Here is a 23,108-nt window from a genome sequence, read left to right as displayed (position 1 = left end):
CTCCATCAGTGGATTCCTGCCAGCTGTGGGGTGGACCGTGGTCAATACTGTCATCCAGAACTAACCATCCCAAAGGGGAAGGCAAAATGGAGAAGAAAATTGCATCCTGCTGAAAACTCCACAGGAATCTGAGTTGGCAGAATGTTGTTACCAAAACTGGAGCATGGCCAGGACACCAGGATTAATGATAGCACAAAATGCCACTTGATTGCAAGTGTTCGGATAACCGTGGATGAAAGTGTTATCTGAAAAGAGGCTCTTCTGACAGAGTAGGGCTCCCTGATGTTGGCTGGAGCTTTGGCTTGATTCACTCAGAGAATTTTTGCTATTTTCTTCAGCAGATTTTGAATGGGACAGCTCTTGTGACCAGATAAACTTTCACATTAAGCATTTTCATCCCCCTCTCATTCTGTTGGAGGACTACTGTATAATTCTGTGTTTCAAAAAAGACAGAAAACAGGCAGGTAATCACAGATGCATTTTGCTGAGGAGAGATCAGTGGCCTGACATGAAGGATTGAACATACTATTCCACGGATATCCCTGCACCTAACAAAATAGGCCAAGCTTGTTCTGTCTGTAGCTCCACCAGGGAAGAACAAGACCAAAGGGCTGTAGAGAAGGCCACGTGCTGACATACTGTTCATCGAGTCCTAGAACACTGAATGTGCTCTTGATATGCAAGAGTAGTCTGAAATCTGCAATCAGCTCCACGAGTGTAATTGAATCTGAGTCAGGAGAAGTGACACCTGCGTGATGAAGAAGGGCGTTCATTATGCTCTGTTCAGGTCTGTATCATCCTGCTTGTTTGGACGGAGTTCAGCATGTACTATCTCAAGCAGGGAGACCACACAATCATGCTCCATATATTTTCTATATATATATTTCAACTACGTGCCAGCCATCTCAATGCCATGCTGACTGCATGAGCACACATCATGCTATCTAAATATCTGCTCTATACATATGCATCAGCTTGCAGATGCACATTGGTCTTATGAACATGAATGGTCCAAAATGTGTGTGGCAGCCTTCATGCCAGCTCACTTTCCTTCATGTGTCTGCACTACTGATAGATCACTGCTCTGCTGGAGGCATCAGTGTCATTTAAGACCAATTTTCTGCCATTGCAGGAGGCCATGATACAGCTTTGATGTCTGCAAGGGTCTGTGATGTTGTGCATCTCACACACGTGCCTCCTCCATAGCCAACAGTAATCACAAGAGCTTTGTACAGAGGATGAAATTCTCAAAGACGGTACTTGGAGGGAGAAGGAGGGACCATATACATCACCACTGCCTTAAGGGGAAATAGAAAATGGGAAAACACCTGGATGATCTTCTCATGCTGTCACCAGGAGTGGTCCTTTTGGAGATGGTGCAATGAAGAGCTTTTCAGACAAAAATGTCAAAGCCATTTCTGTTGGAAATACAGTTCTGACACATCGGGCCATATTGTTTTGATCAGTCCCTTTTCAAAAGTAGCTCCTGGCTTACAGTGCTCTGCTTTGATGACTTTTCAAACATCGCTGCAGTCATTTCGCTTCATGTCGACTTTTCATCCACATTTTTTTTCTGACAAGGGAAAACAGAGAACAAAAGGAAACATTTGGTTGACCCAAACTACCCACAGGACATGCTGGCTTTCTGAGATTTCCAAAATATTGCTTCCTTTTCCCTATTTGGGAGGAAACGTTAGAACCTCTCATCTGCTGGAGAGAACCCACTCTAGCAAAGGCTTTTGATATAGAGACCAAAATCAGAGTGCTAAGCCAGAGCCTGTGCTAAAACCCCTTCTTTTACATCTGAATGCAGACTGGTTTCTTGTTCAGCATAGACGTGCAGTGACTTGGCCACGCCACTATGTGTCCCCGGCGATGCTGGGCTCAGTGCTTGGCAGGGATTGGGGTCCATGTACTGAAGACTTTATGAGATGCACCACAGGGCTCCTTGGCAGGGTTCTCCTGCGGGAGGAGCACGTTTTGGCATTTAGCCTTCAGGGAACCTGGCAGTCCCCACAATCAGCCCTCAGTGAGGGCACTCAGGTGCCCTTGACAGGTGGCTTAAGTGGAGAAAGCAGCACATCTTGGCAGGGAGCCCGATGAAAAAGCAGCTTTGGCAGGTAGCCTCTGTGCAAGGCAAGCACTTTGCAGCACTGCGTGAGGGGAGGGAAGCACGGTGTGGAGACAGGTAGGAGGGACTGCCCTGCTGCAGGCCATTGGGCCTTGTGCTCAAGGTTGGATCTTCATGTTCCCTTTCTACATCAGGTGGGGAACATCTGCCATTTCTTCATATTTTGAGGAAGTCTTACCAGAATCCCTTCTATGTGATGCATTGGTATATATACACATACCTAAAATCAGCTACTGAAAGGAAGAGGAAAAGATATTGTGAAAATCAACTCTGTCCTCCAGGGACCAAGTTGCAAAATATGAATCCAATAAAGTTTTTCTGATGATACCCATAAATACAGAACTGAAGTGCTGGCCCCGATGTCCTCTCTTGTGCCATTCCACCAGAACTGTGTTGCTCACATCCTGAGTCATCCCCAAGGAGAGCAATAGACGTTACACACTTGAAACGGCTTAATTTCTAAGTGGCCCAAGCACAGTTCATCCCTCCTTCATCAGGCAAGAGGAAGATGGAGAATTTTAATATCTTCTGTCAAGATCATGGGACCTCTGAGTCCCTCGCCTTATTCAATGCAGCCGCTGCATTTTGCCATTTCCATGCAACAAATTACAGGTACCAGAGAAGCTGGGCTCCCATATTGCACTGCAAGGAGAGGAGACTGATGATGAACATTTTACCTTCCTGGCTGTAGGACTGTGAAGATCTCTGTTTTCATCTGTTTAGCTCTTAAGTTTCTAATGAGGAATTCAAATGGCTTTATTTCCAGAGGCAGAGTTCCCACTTGAATAGATCTATAGGAAGATGCATTCAGTGAGCATCCAGCACTCCACTTGCCCTGGAAGACCTGAGGTTGCCACATCCATTCCTCACTGGGGGTCAGCCTATGTATTCTGTTATAATTGAGGTGAGGAGCTCCCAGGCTCTGACGTCCCCTTGGAACCAGCTCTCCCAGCGCACAGAGAAGGGCTGCTCCCAGCAGCTGCCCTCACTGCTCATCGATGCCTCAGGCACAAATTGCTCTGGCAGTGAGATGAGTTTCTTCCAGGAGATTTTTGGAACAGACCCGGGCACCTCTACAGTAGAGTCAAAAAGCAAGAAAAATCTATAGGAGAGCCTCCTGCTGTGAGGTGACTTTGCTTTGAGCATAAACAAGAAATACATTTGCAGAGCGTGTGGAATCCAGAAGCGCACAGGAAACAAAATGAGGAAATCAGATGGCTGAATTACTGACTCATTAGAGGCCAGTAGGGACTGTGGTAATACAAACTGTATTATACTGTCAATTTGTATTGTACATTTGGAACAACGAGGATCATGTTGGTTTGAAATTAAGAACAACCTGGAGGGGGCAAATAAGCTGCCAGTGTAGCACATGGCCTAGAGAGAGGGAATTTGTACTCGGCGTTAATCAATACTCATATGCGTCTTCTAATTGAGTCAACCCAGCTTTCCTCTGGGATGTGACAGTGACAGCTGAACTCCTCTTCCCTTCTGATGGATTTGATTGCACTGCAGCTCTAAATAGAGAGTGCACCAGAAAATGGCTTTGGCTTATCTTTGGCACCACCAGCCTGGCTTGGTCCAGAGCAGAGATCTAAAATAGTCCTTGAATAATTCCTTAGTGTCAGAGGCACTGAGCAGTCGGTTGGTTACAGTGACCCCGTGCCTGGGGATCTGCAACTAAAGTGTGCACTGTTTTCAGCCTGGTGTCCTTGCTCGTGTGCCTAGTTTGAACAGTTGCTGGATGCATGGATTGTGAGGGCCGGGGGCTTTCATCCAGCACGTGTTGGAGGCAGACCATGAGCCCACTGCTCCAGAGCCGGCATTTCCTGACTTGTATTCCTCCCTCCATCCTGCTGTGGCTGGAGGCACAGTGCAACAGAGATGAAAGCCTTTTTTTCCCTCTCCAAACTGCTGCTTATGTTGTCGACTCAAGCTCCTTGCTTGGGTTGTACTGGGGGATGAGTGAAAACCCCATTCATATTTCACATCATGCGCTCATAAATTGGTGCTTTATATCATGGGGACTTCCTAAGGAAGCGTCAATTTGATCTCTTAATCTTATTACAAACCCATTTTCCCCCCTTCCTTTTCCTTTTTTTGTCATAGATAAGATTCCTTTCATTTTTTCAGGACATGAATCCATTGCCTGAGGTTTCACAAATCTCTGCTGTGGGACACTGTGAAATCTTCTCTCGGAGGCAGGAAAGGAAAAGTGGTACATGGAGGGAACTGTGACTCATGCAGGAATTGAAATGATGAAGCAGAAGTCACTATTACGAAGACTCAGAGGTGTTCCAAGACCTACTGGTGGAAAGTCAAAGGCTTGGACTTTTCAGCCTTGAAAGGCTCCTATGTATGGGGGCCAGATGAGGGTCGTGCTCTGCTGAGCTCCTTTCCTGCTGCTAAGTCCTTCCCTCTGCTGCCAGCAGCAGTGCAGCCGAGCTGAGAGCTGAAGGCAGCCTATTTAAGCCCAATCAATGGGCGATCTGTTAAACCTTGAAATGGTGCTGCCTCCTTCCCTGTAACAGAAACTTTAATGATTTTTTTTTTTTTTTTCCTGGAGACTCTGAATCTGAATGAAGGAAAATGAAGAGAAAACGTGCCTGGTTTTTCTGTTCCAATGAATGAGCTGAAGGAGGCACCTATGTGTCTGTCATCATAGAAATTTCCTTGTTTTGATGGAGCCTTAATGGATTTTTCAAAAGACTTTTTGAATGCCTCTCCCAGCCCTATTGGAAACAGTTATGTTTTGAAGCTGGCATCTTGCCACATCTATTTATGTTCAATATTGTCTTCAAAAATAGCATCACTTAAATCTTTTCCTAGTTACTCAGTGCAGCATTAATACATAGGACAACAAGCTGGCCTTGCTTCTGCTATGCTAGGGAATGGACTTTGGGGGAACACAACCGTCTCCTCTCCCTAAAGATGAGTGAAGCTCCTGAGCTCCTCCTGCCACACAGCCCACATTTGTGTCACCACAAAAAGGCTACCAGACATGCACACTGATAGCAGAGAAACTTTTACAGCTCTCCTGCTATTAATCCCCTCAGCTGGAGATCCACATCACCCCAAGGATCTCTGCTCCAGGGCTTCTGTTGATTTTCCACACCCAACCTGATTTGCTCTTGCTGCAATTTAAACCCGTGACATCTTGTCCTGCCTGCTGCAGCCACGGAGAACAGGCTGTTCCCTTCCTCCTGAAAGTTATCATTTAAAGGCCTTAAGGACTTAGCGGTTAAGCTGGGGGAGAGACAAGGCTAACATCCCTCTTCTGCTATTTCTCAGGCTAAAGAAGGCGAGAGACCGTTCCTTCTGTGGTGCAGAGCTATCCAGATGCACCATATCACAGCAGCAGCATTGCCCCACGTCTGCTGCTGCCCCAGGTCCTTTCTGGAGGAAAGGCCACTCCTTGATGCCCTCTCACCTCTCACTGGATTTGAGCAGTCTGTGCCTCTCGATGAAACGCAGCACCCTGCTGTTATCCCCACTTTAAATTTCACCTCCATAATTGGTGCTGTTTCCCATTTCCTCCAACTTGTCTGAATTATTTTGAATTCCAGCCCTGTCTCCAATGTGTCCTTGCCATCCCTCTCTGATCACTCTTGTCTGCATGCATAATCAACCTCCTCCTTCATCTGTCACCCGTGTCTACAGTGCAAACACACAACAGAGCAGGAGCCAGGAGGACGTGCCACTCACCCGTCCATCTGATCCATGGGGACAGCAGCCCCACAGGGACCTTCCAGGGGTCACAGCTGTTGCACTATGTGCCTTTTAACTGAGGAGCCCCAGAAGGAAGGGACAGAGCTCGTGAGCCCAGAATGGTGGTTGCAGTGCAGCTCCCATCACTGCAGGTGGCTGAGGAGGTGACGAGGTGGTTGGATGGTCCTTTATGGGGCAGATAGAATCATAGAATGGCTTAGGATGGAAGGGATCTTAAAGGCCATCTAGTTCCAACCCCTATCTAGTTCCACCAAGTTCCATCCCCTCCTTGTTGGCTGCAGGATGAGCAAGATGCCCGGTCACAACTTGATCTTGAGAAATCCATTATCAGAGGGCATTTTTTTTTCCTCCAGAATATCCTTAACTCAAAGAACACTTCAGTGTTATCTCTCCCGGTGCCAAATTCTCCTTAATGAGGTTTATCCAGCTTTTCCAGCATGGCTTAATATTGTCCATCTGCACTGCCCAGAAAGGATCCTTTATTTTGCTAACATAATTAATACCAATAAGCTGTCCATGGTGTGTGGTGATAATAGCATTGGTGCTGCAATGCCCCGCAGACAGAGCTTGGGATTTAGAGAAAGTTTCATTCTGTGTGCAGCGTTAGCAATTTCCCCAGCTCCCTTCCTGAACAGTTTCTCTATTTCACTTCCTATGCTGGAATTATGCCTCCTGCTGTTTACATTAAAAATGCATTATACATGTGTTGAAAACATTGAGTTCCATGTTGCTGGCAAGGAAGGAAGCTGTTATGTTTAAGAAGTGCTCTCTTATATTATTATCACTTTTGTTTAATTCAGTAGGATTATTTCCTCTAATTCCAAAGCTGGGAACAGACTCCTGTAAATATTCTTCCCACTAGCCAATTTCTTTATCGTCCAAACCCACGTCTAAGCTGACGTGCTTATGAACTGCCACATCATCCTGTTAAAATGCTGATTTCCCTCTGTTAGCTTTCTCCTGTGCACTGGATGAAAAATATAAAAGGAAAAGGTAGTCATTTAAAAAGAGCTCTAAAGGGCTTGCTGAAGCACGGCGGAGCAAGGATTTATGCCAGCAACAGAGCAGTGCCAGGCTGGGAGGAGCTGAGCTGTCTTAACTTCCCCCAAAGAGCCACACGACCTTGGAAGATATGGAACTGAGCATCTCTGCACCTGTGGAGACTGGAGGTTCAAATGCACCGTACCATCCTCAGCTCTATTTGTAAGAATGGAAGGGGTTTTCTATGGGGATCACTTCTGCCATGTGCAAGCAAAGGTGGCAGGGCTGGGAGTTAAACCAGCATCTCTCAGACCCAGAGCTTTAACTACATGGACACTGTTATTCTTGATAATGTAACTTGGACTGGGTAAACAGGAGGCCTAAAATGAAAAGTGGTAAAAGGTGGGCACAGCACAATGGGGCAGAAATGATGAGTGGAGATTGGAATCAGAATGTCAGAAGCAAATGAGGTGTGAGAGGGACAGCAACAGGGAAGGGAAAGGGAAAGAGAAAGAGAAGAGAAAGGAAAAAATGAGAAAAGAGGGGAGGGGAGGGGGGGAGGGGAAGGGAAGGGAAGGGAAGGGAAGGGAAGGGAAGGGAAGGGAAGGGAAGGGAAGGGAAGGGAAGGGAAGGGAAGGGAAGGGAAGGGAAGGGAAGGGAAGGGAAGGGAAGGGAAGGGAAGGGAAGGGAAGGGAAGGGAAGGGAAGGGAAGGGAAGGGAAGGGAAGGGAAGGGAAGGGAAGGGAAGGGAAGGGAAGGGAAGGGAAGGGAAGGGAAGGGAAGGGAAGATTTCAATGGGCAAGGATCACTTTTTAGGATGAAGACTGGTGGGGAGCTGCAGCAAGATCGGGCAGCAGGTGGCTCGGTGTGCTCTGCTCTGCAGTGCAGGCGGATGATGGGGGCTGTGGGTATTGTTTGTGGTTGTTCCTACAATGTGATGGAGGCCGAGTGTTGGGCTGCAGAGCTCAGGGGATGAGCAGCAGCTGTTGTATGACAGCTGGCATTAGTGCACTGGGGAGACTGGCAGGGCTGTGTGTCTGTGCAGGTGAACTGGGAGAGGAACACTGAGAATTCCAAATATCCCAAAGATCCCAAAGATCCCAATGACACCAGATATCCAGATTTTATCCAGAATATCAGAGTCTGTCCCTTCCTCCTGGGGCAGAGGCAGGCACATGGTGACTCTCACAGCTCAGACACCCGGTTCTCTCCCCAGCACATCATGCCCAACAGCACAGAGGCAATTATAGCCCAGCATGGGCTGCCCATGGCCCCTCCACCCTCAGGAATGCAATAACACATCGGGTAGATCTCCTTAAGCATTCGCCAAGACACTGCTCTATACTAGAGGGAAATAACCTTGTGCTGAGCAGTTCAATTGCCTGGTGCTAATATAACAGGAGAAAGCCTATTAAATGTTATGCAGGAAGGCTCCTTCGGGTCCACAATAGCTTCTCCCCCCCCTTTTTTTTTTCCTATCATTTTCCTTTTTTCTTCTTGTTTTTGTTTTTTTTTTCTTTCGTCCCCCCCTTTGCTTTCTTCCCTTTCCCTTTCCCTTTCCCCTTCCCCACAGACCAGGAATGAACTACAGAAGTGAACTGAAGGCAGAGAAAACACCGTCCATATGAAATGAGATGGCAGAACAGCTGGCAGCATCGCCTGTGGCCATGCTCCTGCTCACTGCCAGGTCAGACCCGCATTTCTCTCCCAGCTCTCCCTGCACACTGCACATTCACTACAGCTCTGCTCACATCTCCCTCAAAAAAATCCCTTACCAAACACTTGAGGAGTTTCTCCTGCACTATGCAATAATTCCTTCAGCTTCTTGCTGTAGGAACCTCCGCAGTGGAGCTGCTTCTGGATCACCTCCCACATCCCATGGATGGGATCTGCGAAGACAACGATGTCCCACCTACCCTGTATATTGGCCAAAGCAACAACTGGTCCAGCAGTGGCTGTCCCCTCTCCTGTAGAAGCTCTCTGGCTCCGAGCACTCGCTGTTAATTGAAGAGCAGAAAGGGAGCAGCCTGCTCATCCATCACCTGGGTGAAAACCCAGAGGAGCAGCACCACACTGACACGGTTCCTTCCCCACTGAGCTGCACAGATCAGGTTTAATACAGTGAGATGAGGGACTTGCCCTGCTGAGCAAGGCCAGCACAATAGCCAGCACTGAGATAGAAACTGATGCAATCAGTGCTGGAGCAATGTGATAGATCACTTCATAAGGTGGTGACCTTACGTAAAGAGTGGCTTTTTAAAGAGGTGATTGCTTAAATGAACAGATCTTGTGAAGGACCCTAAGCATCCACAGGTCTTTGTACATCTTCTCAGGCAGAAAGAGATACCTACTGACCCTCTGCAATTAGTACCCCCATCTTAATTATCTTTACCATTCTCCAGGGCTCCTGTGAGATCAACAGCTCCATCTGCTGACCCATGGCAAAGACAACTCTTCCTGAGAGGTGATTCAATGAGGGAAGAGAAGCAGCAGAGAAGCAGCAGAGAAACAGACATGGGCTGAGCCCTGCAATCCCATCTCAGCTCCTGCAAGGGATGCTGGAGCCTTGGTGCTGCTGCAGCCCCTGTGGGATGCTCGTCCCCCTGTCCCTCCCCACTCAGCCCATCCACTCTTGCTGCTTGCATAACCACATTCTTCACATCTCAGTGACTTACTCAGGATCTGGGCAGGCGCACGTGAGCTAAGCAGCGTTCACTGCCGGCGCCTTGAGGGGAAGCAGGGACATCCATGCATGTAAAGGCATCAGCTCTGGAGTGAGACCTCCTCCTGACCCACTAAGCATTGGCACGGGTGAGCGGAGAAACCACTCCCGACATGCTCTGCCAACCCAGCATTCTGCAAGGGATCCATCCAGAGACCTTAAAGATCCAGCAGCTGGGCTCTGCCTTCAAATAAACCATCCTCCTGCCTTTGCTGTCATCAGGGGATGTGATGAGGGCACGGTGATGGCCAAACCCCAGATGCTGTCTCTGTTTCCCCATGTGTACGTGCCTGGGGATGCCTGGCAGAGTGGTTGCTGAGTGAACACATCTGGGAGCAGAGTTTTATGGCTGGAGGAGGTGGAGGGCTGATGCTGCTGCTGTTACCTCCAGGTGCAAGAGGAGCCCCAAGTGCTGCACAGCTCCTGTCCCTCTTGACCACCCTTGCAGAGCATCAGGACAGGCACTGTTCCTGGGGGATGCTCGTGCACCGTTCCCCTTGAGGACTAAGCTAACCAGCCACTGGATGTCATTATTGCTCCAAACAAATGCATTGAGTAATCTATTCCAAACCTCCAAAAAAAAAAAAAAGAAAAAAAGAAAAAAAAAAAAAAACCAACAAAAAAACTATACCATGACTTTTTCCAGTGCTCAGTAGGGAAAGCTTGAGATGTGCTTCCTGAGACCACAGTGCCTTTCACACCTCTCACACAGGTCATGGAGCTTTAGGCCGCAGGAGGACACAGTTCCATGACATCTCCCTGCCCTTCCTGGGGCTCCTGCATGACCTCCTCATCTGGAGGGGTGACACTGTGTCACTGAAGCAACAGGACCGAGCCGGGGAGTGCCACCAAGCCTAGGAATTCACAGGCTCCTCATCCTCATCACTGCTCCTGTGGCTTTGTCTGGTGGTGTCAGCATTTCCCCAGCTCCCAGCTATTCTCAGCCCAGGTACAGACAGCACAGCTCTCTTTGGTAGAAATGCTGCCCTTGAATGGGGTAGAATTAGGTCCCACTGAGCTCCCCTTGCAGTCACTGCCTTACCAGCAGTAATATTTCTTTGCAGTTGGCTGTGTTCCACTGAAGCCTTTGCTTTCCTTGCTATCCACTCTATGGAAGGGGAAACTGAGGCATGCACCTGGAACATCTTATGTGTGAGGTCACCGAATGGGGACCTGGTCAGAGCTCAGTTCTGAGCTGCTTCAGCCACTATGAATTAAACTAAGCAAAAGGGGAAAGTGAATTGGTAAACATACAGGTAAATATCTAGGTATGTTAGGTCAGTTGGAGAGATATTGGAGGAGTTTGGCTCCATGAAGATGGCACCATCCCTCCACTTCCACCAGCCCTCACTAGGAAGGCAGGTTTAAGAAGCTAGGGATCACATTTTGGAGAGAAAGGGGATGAAAATCCCGAGGAAATTGCTGTCTTCCTGCCGCACTGACTCTGAGCTGTTTGATATTCTTTCTTTTTTTAAGGTTTGCTTGTTTTAAAGCAACATTAATTGGAAAGATGCTGGAGTGTCAAATAGAAACCACTCCCTGAATAACCTCGCTAATGAGCATGTTATTAAAGCAGGGTTAGGAGCTCCCTAGAGGGCTCTCACTGGATAGGATTAAATTAAAAAAAAAATCATCTAAACTAGAGAGAAAATCTCTGTTAGTCTGCAGTGATGAATATAGAGAAGTCCAATGAAAAATGGCTTTGAAAGGTTTAAGCGTATGTCTTCCTATCTGGGACTAGTCTCCATCCCTCAGGGCTCGCTCGGGCAGGGAAGAAGGTTTTAATGAAGCAGAGAGTGGAGCAGCTGCAGCTCAGAGCCCAGCCAGCAGCTCTGCAGGCGGCCACAGCTCTGCATCCCTCGTGCTCACAGGAAGGACCATCTCTGGTGCCACTGGGATGCAGAGTTGGTCCATGCAAGGTGATAGGTGTGAGGAACGGGGCAACAGAGGTGGGGCTGTCTTTGTCCACCGTGATCCTTTGTGGTGCTGAGCAGTGACCTCCTGTTCCCCCACCTTTTCTGCAGGTCTGGAGGCATCTCAGGGAGCAGGGAGAGTGGCACCTGGGGCAGATGGGGCTGTGGGATGGGGTCATGGAGCCGCCCTATGCTGACTGCAGGGGGGGTTCAGGCATGGGGCAGGGATGCTGGTCCCCATCTCATCCTGTGGGGATGCTGGTCTCCATCTCACCTCTCTCTCTGGGCAGCCAGAGTACTGAAAGCTGTAGCAGTTTTGGGGAGGGAATCATGCAGAGAGGTTTCGTGGTCCCAGGTCCCCTCCCTTTTACTGGAAAGGATGTGGGAGGATTTAGGGCAAGAAAGCTGTTCTCATACCATCTGAAGACAGGCATGAAATCCTTTAGCAAAGCTTCCCTGCAGGCGATGATGACTTCCAGAGAAATCCCAGCCTCTCTGCGCCTCGCTCGTGCTTCCCATCTGGAGGGGGTGGGCAGTGGGGTGGGCAGGTCGGCCCTGCCCCAGCCGTGCGGGGCTGCTTACCGTGCCTGCGGCCACGGAGCTTAATAGCTCGAGGCCAACCTTTGCTTACACTGCTGCGGATCACATTTTCAGGGCAAGCGTGGCTGCCAGTCTGCTCCTGCCCAGATACTGGGGCTCTGCAGCAAGCATCTCTTTGGAGAGGATTTTGTCCGTGTGCAGCAGGAAGTGTTGTGCCTGCTTTTGCAAAGCGCCGTCTGACAGGCTGATGCAAAACATGCCAGCACCAAGCTGTGACTCTAAACCAAGAGAGGGAAAACACTGTATTTTTATTCTCTCCGCTGCGGCAGAGAGTTGGGCTCATTTCTTTACTCATCCCCCCCTGCTCTCTCTTTGCCTAACACAGAGCTCCTGTGCTCTGCCCTCTCTGGTCCCCTCCCCGGGCTGCTGCCAGCAATCAGACGGAGTGACAGCTCCCAAACTCTCCAAGTTAACAAGTTCGAGAGCTGATGATTAACTAGATTCACAAAGTTGATTGGGAAAAAATAGGGATATAAATAAATATTCCTGGAGATATTCCACCCCCTGTAGTCATGAACTTTGAATAATTGGAGGGAATTATGCTGAGTACTAATCAAAAGGGTGTTTTTTTTTTTTTTTTTTTTTTTTTTTTTTTAATTTGCTAATTACTGCTGGGTTTCATCAGTGTCAGACTCTAATCATCTCAAGACATGTTAATTGACCCTTGGGAGTTGTTTATCTGATGCCAAAAGTTTTAGTTGGGGTCACACAAAGAAATGCAATCACTGAGGTTGCTCATTGCCCACAGCTCTGCAGGAGGGGATTGCTGGGGAGCACCAGGGCACTGTGTGCAGCCCCTCCTGGGCTCCTCTGTATCCCCTCTGCACATCATCTATTTATCTATGCAGATGCTTCAATAAGCTCAGACTCAGAACCTTGCAGATGGGTCATCTTTGCCAGATCTTTGCCTTTTCCTTAAGCCAGGATGTCTTTTTTTTTTTCTCCTTTATTATTACCCCAAATGTCACTTGCAGGGCAGTTCTCAGCCTGCCTGCCTCCCCTCTCCAGGGTCCCATTCATTAAACCAGAGGACATGGGTATTAGTGGGATAAAGGCAGTGTGGTGTGCAGCAGAGAGGCACTGGGCTAATGGTTCACAGAGGGAGAGGTTTCTGGAATGACAAGGTTTTCATCATATAATATTTTAATTAATGACCTTGCTGTAAAAATTAGTCTTATGCTAATTGAATGCTCTGGAGATGCAATCCTGGGAAGCATCCTCAATCCAGAGGCACGGAACAGCATAGCAGAGGACCTGGGTGATCTCAACACGAGTAGAAGTGATTAAATCGAAGAGAGCCGGCACAGCAAGGTCGCACACGGCAGGAAGGAGAAGGTGAATTTCTGCTGTCAGCTGGGAATGGAGCAGGAAGAAAAACGTCGGAGTGACCCAGTTAATGGTGGGTGAACACTGCCTGGCCCATGGCACGGCTCTGTGGTGTCCATCACAGCCTTGGGGAGGGATGTGCTCAAAGAAGAGGACTCTAGGAGGGGTCACCCCGTGGCATGGAGGGCTCTGTGCTGACCCCGTTCTTCGGCGTTCCCCTCTGAGTGTGCAAAGCCCCAGTGGTCTGCATGGGAAAGGGATTTTCAGGAAGGTGCCATGAGCAGAGGGCTGGGAGGCATTCGGAGGCTGTGCCCAGGGCTGAGTTCTGCTGCTCCCATGACAGCGATGGGGTGGCTGCACTCCCCTCCTGACTCCTCATCTCCCACCACCTCTCTCCTCTCCTCATTTTCATTTTGATTTCAGGATCATTCAGATCAGTTTATGATATGTGGCCATCCTTCCATTACAGAAAAACACAAACCTGACTGCGACGTCTAGGTATTATTGGCTTAAGGCATGCACGAGTGTGTGTTTATTTGATCATTTTCATTCTTCTAATTCCCTCCTTCCCGTTTTCCTTTCTCTCTTTATTACTCTGCTGAGTTTGAAGGCCCTTGCAATAGGAATACACTTTCTAGGTAATATTTCTTGATAAAAAACATCATTTATTACCATTTCTCCCACCAATAAATGCCAGGCTTCCTCTCTCATTTGTTCTAAGCTCAGTTTAACATTTTTGCTGGTGGGACCAGGACAGAAACACATCAATCCAGGCTCTGATCCTTCCCTCCCATTCAATTAAATAGTTGATCCGAAAGTAGAGGTAGCAATGTCTATAGAAGACAACTGAGCTGTTGTTTACCATGCCATCGTTCTGAGGAAAAGCCTTTTCGGTTAAATACACAAGAATAACTAATGACATTAATATAAACACATACTTTAACTGCTGTTTAAAGCTGTCACTAGGCTAAAAAAAGGAAAAAAAAAAAAAGAAAAAAGAATGGTGCCGCATCCCAAATGCACAGTAATTATGTGGTAAATCTCTTTATTACAGGGTGTCAATCAAGGGGTGGTGGAGCTGGGAGTGGAAGCACTCTGCAGTTCTGCTGTTTGTTGCACAGCACCAAGCTGTCTCCTCCCACACAGCTCCTGGAGGTCCGGGCACATGCTCCAGGTGAGCAAATTGGGTGCAGCATCAGCTCTTAGGGAAAGAGGTGGTTCTGCCACCTGGCTGGAAGGAGAGCTCACAAATGCTCGTCCTGCCCATGTGCATCCCTAGGTGATGCTCAGTGCAGCCCCAGCTCGGTGCCCAGGTGGTGCTTGCAGATGCTGTCACTGTTGGTGCTGGTCCTCCTGGCAAGGACGGCCACACACACCAACTGCACTCATCCCGGCCCCACTCTGCCTGGCAAACCATGGGATGCTCCCTGGGATGGCCTCGTTCTGCAGACCCAGGGTCTTTGGAGGGGTTACTTGGGGGTTGAGCGTCAAGCCTGCAGAGCATGGTTGCTGCTCAAACACAAAGAACCCCTCCTTCCCACCGGAGCTCTGTGCCCCATTAACCTGCCCCGTTCCAGGCTGGGAGCTGGAGAATGGATGCCAGCACCGAAGCCTCTGGGAAGCAGCAGGAAGCCGAGAAGTGCAGCATTTCCCACCGCCCTGGCAAAGGGCTTCTGCTCCATTCCTCCTGCTCTGCTGCTACCGAGATGGTGGCTGCATCACTGCTGCTTCCTGCAGCTCCTGTGTTTCAGCAGCTCTCAGAGGGCATGATAGCAAATCACCCTGGGAGCTGTCTGTGATAAAGAGTGCAATACAAACAGATAATATCATCATACTCCGCTATTAACAGGCTTAAATCCCAAGGATGGGGAGAAGTTCCTGTGGAGAGCAGAGCTATCTCTCAACCACTTCTGCTGCAATTTAAAAGCTCTCCCCAGCCTGGCAAGGCTAATTTCACATCTCTTCTTCTCCAGGGGATTGATCTGGGTTTCTCCCAGTGTGAAGCCTGAGCCCTCCGTGACTGATGATGTTCACTGGGGGGTTCTGCTTCTCAATGCCCCTATGAGGCGAGATGGAGGTGCCCAGCTGTGTCCCACTGTTGGGTCTGTGCCTTGCCCACCTATCTCCCATCCTTTTGTGGGTCTCTGCAGTTACTCTGGGGGGTGGGGTAATGTAAGCTGTCTCTTTACAATGAGATGGATGATGCCAGCTGTAATGCCCACAGCCTCACAGGGAGGAATAGCTCATGGGCTGCACCTCATGGAACAGATGTTGTGATCTTTGACTGCTCTGTATGGGAGAATGTCGTGGATGAGGGACCCATAAGGAGTCCCTCAGTGGACCCTGAGTGGATGGAGGGAGAGAAGGGCTATCCTGACAGGGGGGCAGCAGGAGGACTGAGGAGCTGCAGCTGCTGCTATGGCCCTGTGGTGCCATCAGGAGAGTTGGATCAGCATCAGCCCCACCACTTGCACGAGCTGGGCCCCAGTTCACACTCCACTTGTTCCCAACTGCCTTGAAGTCCCTGCCTTTCTCTTTATCACTCCTTTCATGGCGGGGGCTTTTCCCCCATTCGATGCTGTTTCTCTGCTCATCTCCGGAGCAGACAAGGCAGGAAACGTATTTTCAATATATTAATTAGAACATCTTTGCAGCAGAACATCTGCATGGGAAGCAATAGATAGATCACCGAAGTGTGTGCGCGTGTGTGCGTGCAGTGCAGGCTTCCAGATAACGCATTGCTTTGCATAATGTATTCCAGCCAGCACAGCAATAATTTCCATAGCCTGTGATCTTCAAATATGCGATTATAAATCTGCGACCCGGCTCCACGTGACCCAGTCCTTAGATTACTGCCAGACAAACCTCTCGGAGGTGCAGGTTTGGGTCTCCATCAGCTCTGCCTCAATGGGCTCTGTGGGCTGAGACCAAACGATTGGTTCCATCCCACCGTGCCAAAGCCATTGGCCTTCTCAGATATTTGTCACTCTCAGCTATCTGGGGAGAGGACGGTCTTTGCCAGTGATGCTATTCAGTTTCCTGGTTGTACGCTTCATGTAGGTTTAGCTTGAGAGATAATAAGATAAAAAAACAGAGACATCCCAGTCAATAAAAGGAAACCTCAGAGGCTTGTTCCATCTTGCATCTGTCATACTTTGTTGATATTTTAGCTGCAGAGCACTTGACAGCTGGTTGTAATACTCATTTCCTCCTTCGAGAGTATTAAATGACAAACATTTCATTTATCCCAAGGAGGATTCCCCAAGTGACCCGTGGAAGAGGCCCCTTTATAGCAGCTGGACCGAAGCAAGAGAACTCAGAGCTCCCTCCACCTGAGAGTGATAAGTGATTTTGTCCACTTTTCATCCCCGTTACCTCTTATCATCCATACATCACCTCTGTGCTGTCCATCCTGGTCACTGAGGGCCACAACCCACTGCTGGCACCCAGCAATGCCCCAGAGCAGCCCTGCATTGGGCACTGCTCTCCTGAGCACTGGTACAATTGGGAATGGAATGGGAGCATTCCTTGGGACTCTGCCCGCTGCTTCCCCTCCTGTTTAGCAGGTCAGGATGTTAAGGGTCTAACGGTTAATGTCATTAACCAACAGCAGGGAAAAGCTCCCTTACCTGTGCCAAGGGCAGGCTGCTGCTCAAAGCAGCACAATAATTAAGTATAGCCCAAGTAATTATTTTTGTCACATCTCCTGGCAGGAGACGACCATTTGTGGGATGGGTTTAGCTACCTTCAGCAACACGCCTATGTCTTATTTATCCAGAACAATACGCTCAGCGTGATTTTTTTCCGTCTCCTTTTTCCTTCTAACATCATTTTCAGCCCACACTGCTTTTAATTCAGCAAGGCAAATCAAGATTTGGAAGGGAGGCTGCAGAAATCCTCCCAGCTCTCATTCACTGAGCAGAAAACCCCTTTTCCCGGGGGTCTGTTGGTGTTGCTAGCAGCATGGGCAGCAGGCTCTGCCCCTTCCTAAGGGGGGTTGAGTCTCAGAGGAGGGATAACGCTATCTTGGCTGGTGGTTGTCAATGTGTGGCAGTGTCTCTCCATGGGATGCTCTTGCAGCTCACAGCCTCTGAGTCCCGTGTTCCTCTCTACAGGCTGTGCTCAGCCAGCCCAGGGCAGCAGAATGGGGCTCCCTGCTGCGGGGATACGGGGGAAGGAGAGGCACGGAGTGACTCATCACTGAGCCGCCTCCCCACTATTCGTGTTTGCCTCTCGCTCTTGCCAGCCTTCAAATAAGGGAGGAACTGAGATGATGTCATTAATCCTCAATTTGGTAGGGTGGATATCTGGATTCACAGCCGGATTTCCAGTTTGTAAGCTTCACCCAGCTTACAGATTTTGGAGCCAGAGAGTTTAAGTACCAACAGCTGTGCCCTAACCTATCCTGCCTTGTTGCTTCACCCACACACTAAAGCAGTCCTCTGCTTTTTCCCCTTCTCCCTTTGGTTTGGAACACAAGTGACCCTAACACAGCCCGTCTCCCAGAGGCAATCAGACCATCCCACGGCCATTTCCCTGGGCTGTGTTTTCTGTAGACATCTTGAAAATGCAGCTTGGAGATTCTGGCATGCTGGATTTAACACCCTGTGTCTGCTGTGTTTGCAGTGGAGTTGCACAGCCTTGAAAGACAGGCATTATTATTTTGCATGGGGACAACCTATGAGCTGTTTAATACATGAGTGCTCACTCACAGGTGTCCTTTCATTTACTGCTGCCACCATCAGCAGCCTATAAAAGCTGAGGGTGCCTCAGGGAATCGTGTGTGAATGCGCTCACCTCGGTAGTGATCCCATGTCTCTGCATCACATCAGAGCATCACCAGATCTCCCCACATTGCCTTTCTCCCTTCTCCTTTCTCCTCCTCTAAGCCTATTTTGCTGTAACTATTGCAATAGATTTAGTTAAGGGAAAAGATGCTGTTTAAAGCCCTTTAATTTAAGGGATGCTCATTCGCTCTGCTCCAGCCTCAGGTGAGTTACCCAAATACATGCAATCCTCCTCCATTTGTGGATGATTTGCCGTGGTCAGTAGTTAGGGACAGCTGAGGTGGGGTGAGGACTGATTGCCTACAATGGGAGAGGGAACAGCTGGGGTGTGTGCTGCAGGTGGAAGCCAGCCCTGGGGGGTTTCAGCTGAAAGAAATGAAGAGCTTTTGGGGCTGGGATTTGGGTGAAGCCCGAGCACACCCCACAGAATGGCTGTTATCCCTCTGGGTGCCCCACATACCCCCACACTGTGCCCTGCGATGTTCCCCCAGGCAATATTATGGGATATTCCACCTCATTAGCAAGTCCAACTTGTTTTTACTGCCCAGCGTCTCTCTATGCAATATTTCACTGTCTCACTGGCTATTATCCTGGCGGCACAAAGTCCCATTGAAATTCATGGTGCAAGTTGCCCATTTGTTTCCTTTGAGCTTTGCAGGGTTGTTCTGTGCAGCTTTATGCATATCATTTTTGCTATGCAAAGTGAGGGTAACGACTTTACCTGCTCTCTTTCAGAGCACTGGATAAAGCCTGTCCCCATGCTGTAGACTGATTTTAGAGTTCTAGTGTTGGGGAAGGATGAATCAGAGCTCTTGGGGAGTGTGCGGTCTGATGCTCTGTTAATAAAAAGAAAGTCATGTTGCATCTACGTGTCCCCAGGGTAGGCGTGTGCTCCCTGTCAACCTTTCTTGCTAGGGTTTCTCTTCAGGGATGGCTCTGGCAAAGCCAAGTAGCTTCATCTCAATGACAGCCCTGGAGCAGCATCGCTTGGTTTGACCGAAGCCACTGATGAGCTTGAACCAGCTCTGCCTTTTAAGGGACAGATGAGGTCCCTCATGCATGACAAGGCAAAACTCCTTGAGCAAAGGGTCACTAGCAGTGTAGGAGAACTGGAGGCACAGCAACAAAGGGATGCTTTTGTTGTGAAGCCCTTCAGACCAGGGCTGGCTTGCCTCCATCACCACCCCACAAAAGGCTAAGCCTGGGGTACCAGCGACACACCTTTAGCATCCTAAATGAGACCCCCAGATGAGCAGCCACATGTGAAAGCAAAGAGTCACGATGTCTGTGCTGGGGCCTCTGCATAAACCAAAAGGGCAGGGAGAAACTTCTCTGCATCAGTGGTGCCTACAAGCCAAGAGTCATTCACCTAAGAGGTTTGTAACACCAAACACACACATTGGAGAATTTCTCATTCTTTTCATGGACAATGCATGTATGAGAGGGAGGAAAAAGAAAAAAAAACAACACTTTTAATAAGTTATTTGTTGTGAATAATTCTCTGTTTACTTGCTTGAAGGTCTTCAGGTGTAAGATGCTCTATAATCAGCACTACATCACCAGGGTATCCAGAGAGCCCAAAAGAAACCACCACAGACTTCAGCACTGGTGGGATGCATCCCCTTGGAGGACACCCAGCCTTTGATACACTGAATCCAGAGCCACGGGCATGGAATCCGTTATGAGCTGTGGGGATGCACGAAGGGCAGGGCAATGGCAATGAGCATCACTGGATTAGGATCCTCTCCTCCTGGGCTGTGAGCTGCCAGAAACCCCCTGTCCTCAATATCAGTACTTTTCACTGATGTAAAATTGACTTTTTCAAAGTTTCAAAGACAAAAATGGAAATCAGAACAAATGGGAATCCATAAAAACGCATCCAAGCTGCCAAGTCTACAGCAGCTACAATTTGCAATGGATGAGATATTAACACCCTGAAAAATTGGGGTAATGATGTGCAGTAATATTTGTCATCACCAAGGCTGAGTACGTTAAACAAAATCGTTCTGAAATACAGCTTCTGGTAACTCTGGTAACTCTTTCCCAGATGTAAATATCAGTGTTGTTTTCCAAGCGTTCCTTAAATACCATAAGGCCTTCCTCTACTTACAGCACTAACAGCCCGTAAAATGTCATTTTTTGTTTTCTAATTAGTCTGATGATTTTTAGATAGGATTTGACAATAACAGCTAAAAAGCATCTCAGCCTGCAAAAAATTCTCCCTGGGATGGTAAGTCACCCGGAGCTGCACCGGTGCACGGCAGCTCCTCTGCACAGCAATGGGATGGAAATTCAGCTCTGCTCACTTCTGGGGCTGGGGATTCCAAGTGCTGCAGGGACACAGTGGGAAAGGGGTGCCAGTCATCCCACAGGGAGCTTCTCTCTCACTCGCGGCCCATTTTGGATGGGAGCATGGAGTTCAGCTCTCACAATGGGTCCGTGCTGTAACGGGGCTCACAGGGAGGGTTCTGGTATTTGTGATTTGTAAGGGAGGTCGCTTGCCCAAGGTCACACTGTTCAGAAGCACTGATGTCCTTCTCTAACTGAATCCCTCCTATTCTGCACAGACAAATGGAGCGCTGCCCAGTTTGCTGTTGGCCAGCACTTCCCTTGCAGGTGATGCTACAAAAGGCAGCAGAGGAGCTCTGTTCCCATGCCTCCTCCACGTCACCGGGAGAAGCAGCCAATGCTTTATCAACCACCCTCTTCCTCCTTTACTGCTGGCTGAACTGGGTTAGGGCTTCTCAAACCTGCTGTGTCAGTCTTCTGCTGGTAGAGGGGAACAGCCAGCATGTCTGTCCTGACCCCAGACACCTTTATTACAGCATCTGAGCAAGGCTACATCTTTTACTCCTTCCTGCCTTTAATAACATTACCAATGTCTGGTTTGGATTTTTACTAAATATAGGGCAAGAGACTGGGGTGGCATCACTTCCTCCCAGACAAATTGGCCTGGCCTGTTAAGAAGTACCTATACTTACTTCTTTTATTTGCTTAACTTGGTTTGTGAAGTTGTTTGATTGCCTGCTGTTGTTCCAGCTCTGCTTGGTTTGACAGCCCACACAGATGGTGCTGCCTTAAAGCCTGCCCCTGATCCATGGGTGAGCCTGATGATTTAGGGCAGCTCTCCCAAATCAGCCCTGGGTAACTGAGCTATATGTTAGGGGATGCAAAGAGCCTTTAGCAAGTCATCCCCCTCTGCTGAGCTCCATGGGTGAGGAGGACCTGCAACGGAGCACAGCATTGGTGGCATCCTTGTCCCTTGCAGAGGCTCCTCCCTCCAGCAGCCAGAAAGGGAGATGGAACAGCTCACTGGTGCTCAAGAGCACTGAGCAAAGGCAGAGAAGGGATGGGACTACCTCCTCTTACCTATTTCATCTCACAGCCTGCAACCTGCCCATGCATTTATTCATTTCAAGCAATTGCAGGAGGATCCTCTGACTGCAGGCACGAGCCCATGAGGCATGCAAGAAATGGGTTATCCCTCCTCCAGGGACTCAATGATCCTTACAGGTACCTTCCAACTCAAGATATTCTATGATCCTATGATTCATAGATGGAGGGTCCGCTGTGCTTTAAGAATGAGTCCAGTTGGTTAGCAGGGAAGGGAACGAGGGCAAGGAAGAGGAAAAGAAAAGGAAAAGGGAAATGGGAAAGAGAAGAACCGCAGAGCAACCAGCTCACACAGAAACCAAGCCCTGCAGCCTCCCCAGCAGGTCAGAAGCCACACCAGGGCTGCAGAGCAGCTGACGTGCTCCTCCTGCCCCAGCCTCTCCACCACACAGGCCTTCCTCCTGCATTTCAGTCAGTGTTTCCCCAGGGTGTGTGCCCAAACGCAGTGGTGTGCCATGCCAGGTTGCCAGCTGCTGTTTGGAGAGAGGCCATGGCCTGCCTGTTTGCCGGCTGTCTCCCAATTCTATTACTCTGTGCTTCAGGTTTTTGGCTGCGTTTTGTTGTTGTTGTTGCTATTAAGATGAAAGGAGTGACATTTCTTTCCTGCACTCACCTTCTCCACTGCCACGTCCCTGCAGGGCTGCACAAAAGACTTGCTGGGGACACTTTGGGATGTCATGAAGCACAGTGCTAGGAGAGAGGGAAAAACACTTTTATTCCAGAAGTAGGCACACTTCAAATCACACTGAAGTTTCGTGTTGTGCTGCTGAAAAAGCATTAAAAGAGGCCCTATGAGTATAGGATGGTCATCTCGGGGGCAGGGCGCTGCATGGGGAGGGCTGAACATGGAGCACACTGGCTACAACCAGGGCTTGGGGGACCTGGGGTGCACCAGGGGATGTGAGCAGCTGTTTTGCTGCAGCCTCATTGCTGCCCCAGCCGCACCTGCCTGCATACCCCCTGCTGCCCCCCACCTGATTAGGCTCAGCTGGAGCCACTCCGACCCACAGATGGTCAGGATTGGTGCGAGGGACAGCTGCCACACACTCACGAGGACACACGGACATGTTCACACACGATCCTACAGACGCACAGGCTGCTGCTTGCACACCTACGTACACACAGGTCTCACTGTCACACCTACACGCAGATAGCCCAGCACACACACACACACAGCCCTCTGCTCCCCCCGCTTCCAGCCCGGCTCTCCGTGCCAAGCCGCTTATCGCTCCATGCGGTGACCGCCCGGCAGCACCGAGCCCAGGTGCACTACCCTGAACCGAACCGAACCACACCGAGCCGCGGCATACCGAACCAAACCGGACCGGATCGTGCTAGGCCGAACCGAACCGCTCCGCGTCGCGCTCCTCGCCCGGGTCCCCGCCGAGCCGAACCGAACCGAGCCGTGCCAGGCGGGTCCGCGCCGAGCCGCTGGGAGACCCCCGGGCCTGGCAGAGCTGCCCGGCGCCGCCTGCACGGGCAGGGCTCTCCGCCTGACGCAGTGAGGAGCTGCAGCCCCGCTCTTCT

The 23,108-nt window shown here is 49.4% G+C and overlaps 2 long non-coding RNA genes across 2 annotated transcripts; one reads left to right on the top strand and one right to left on the bottom strand.

The window, feature by feature from the left end:
- The first annotated feature begins 10,745 nt into the window (after positions 1–10,745).
- On the top strand, positions 10,746–16,771 carry LOC149915778 (uncharacterized). The gene is made up of 4 exons (XR_016471779.1): positions 10,746–10,818; positions 13,248–13,474; positions 14,456–14,575; positions 16,654–16,771. It is a non-coding gene; the product is annotated as an uncharacterized LOC149915778 (long non-coding RNA).
- Positions 14,085–23,026, bottom strand: LOC149915777 (uncharacterized). The gene is made up of 3 exons (XR_016471777.1): positions 22,892–23,026; positions 22,195–22,271; positions 14,085–16,467 (listed from the first exon to the last, which is right to left on the bottom strand). It is a non-coding gene; the product is annotated as an uncharacterized LOC149915777 (long non-coding RNA).
- Positions 23,027–23,108: the final 82 nt, after the last annotated feature.

Source organism: Phasianus colchicus, chromosome 16 (assembly GCF_987193195.1).
Source record: "Phasianus colchicus chromosome 16, bPhaCol1.hap1.1, whole genome shotgun sequence".
Lineage (NCBI taxonomy): Eukaryota > Metazoa > Chordata > Aves > Galliformes > Phasianidae > Phasianus > Phasianus colchicus.
Note: the sequence above shows the minus strand (reverse complement) of the source record. Positions and strands in the feature narration are given on the sequence as shown.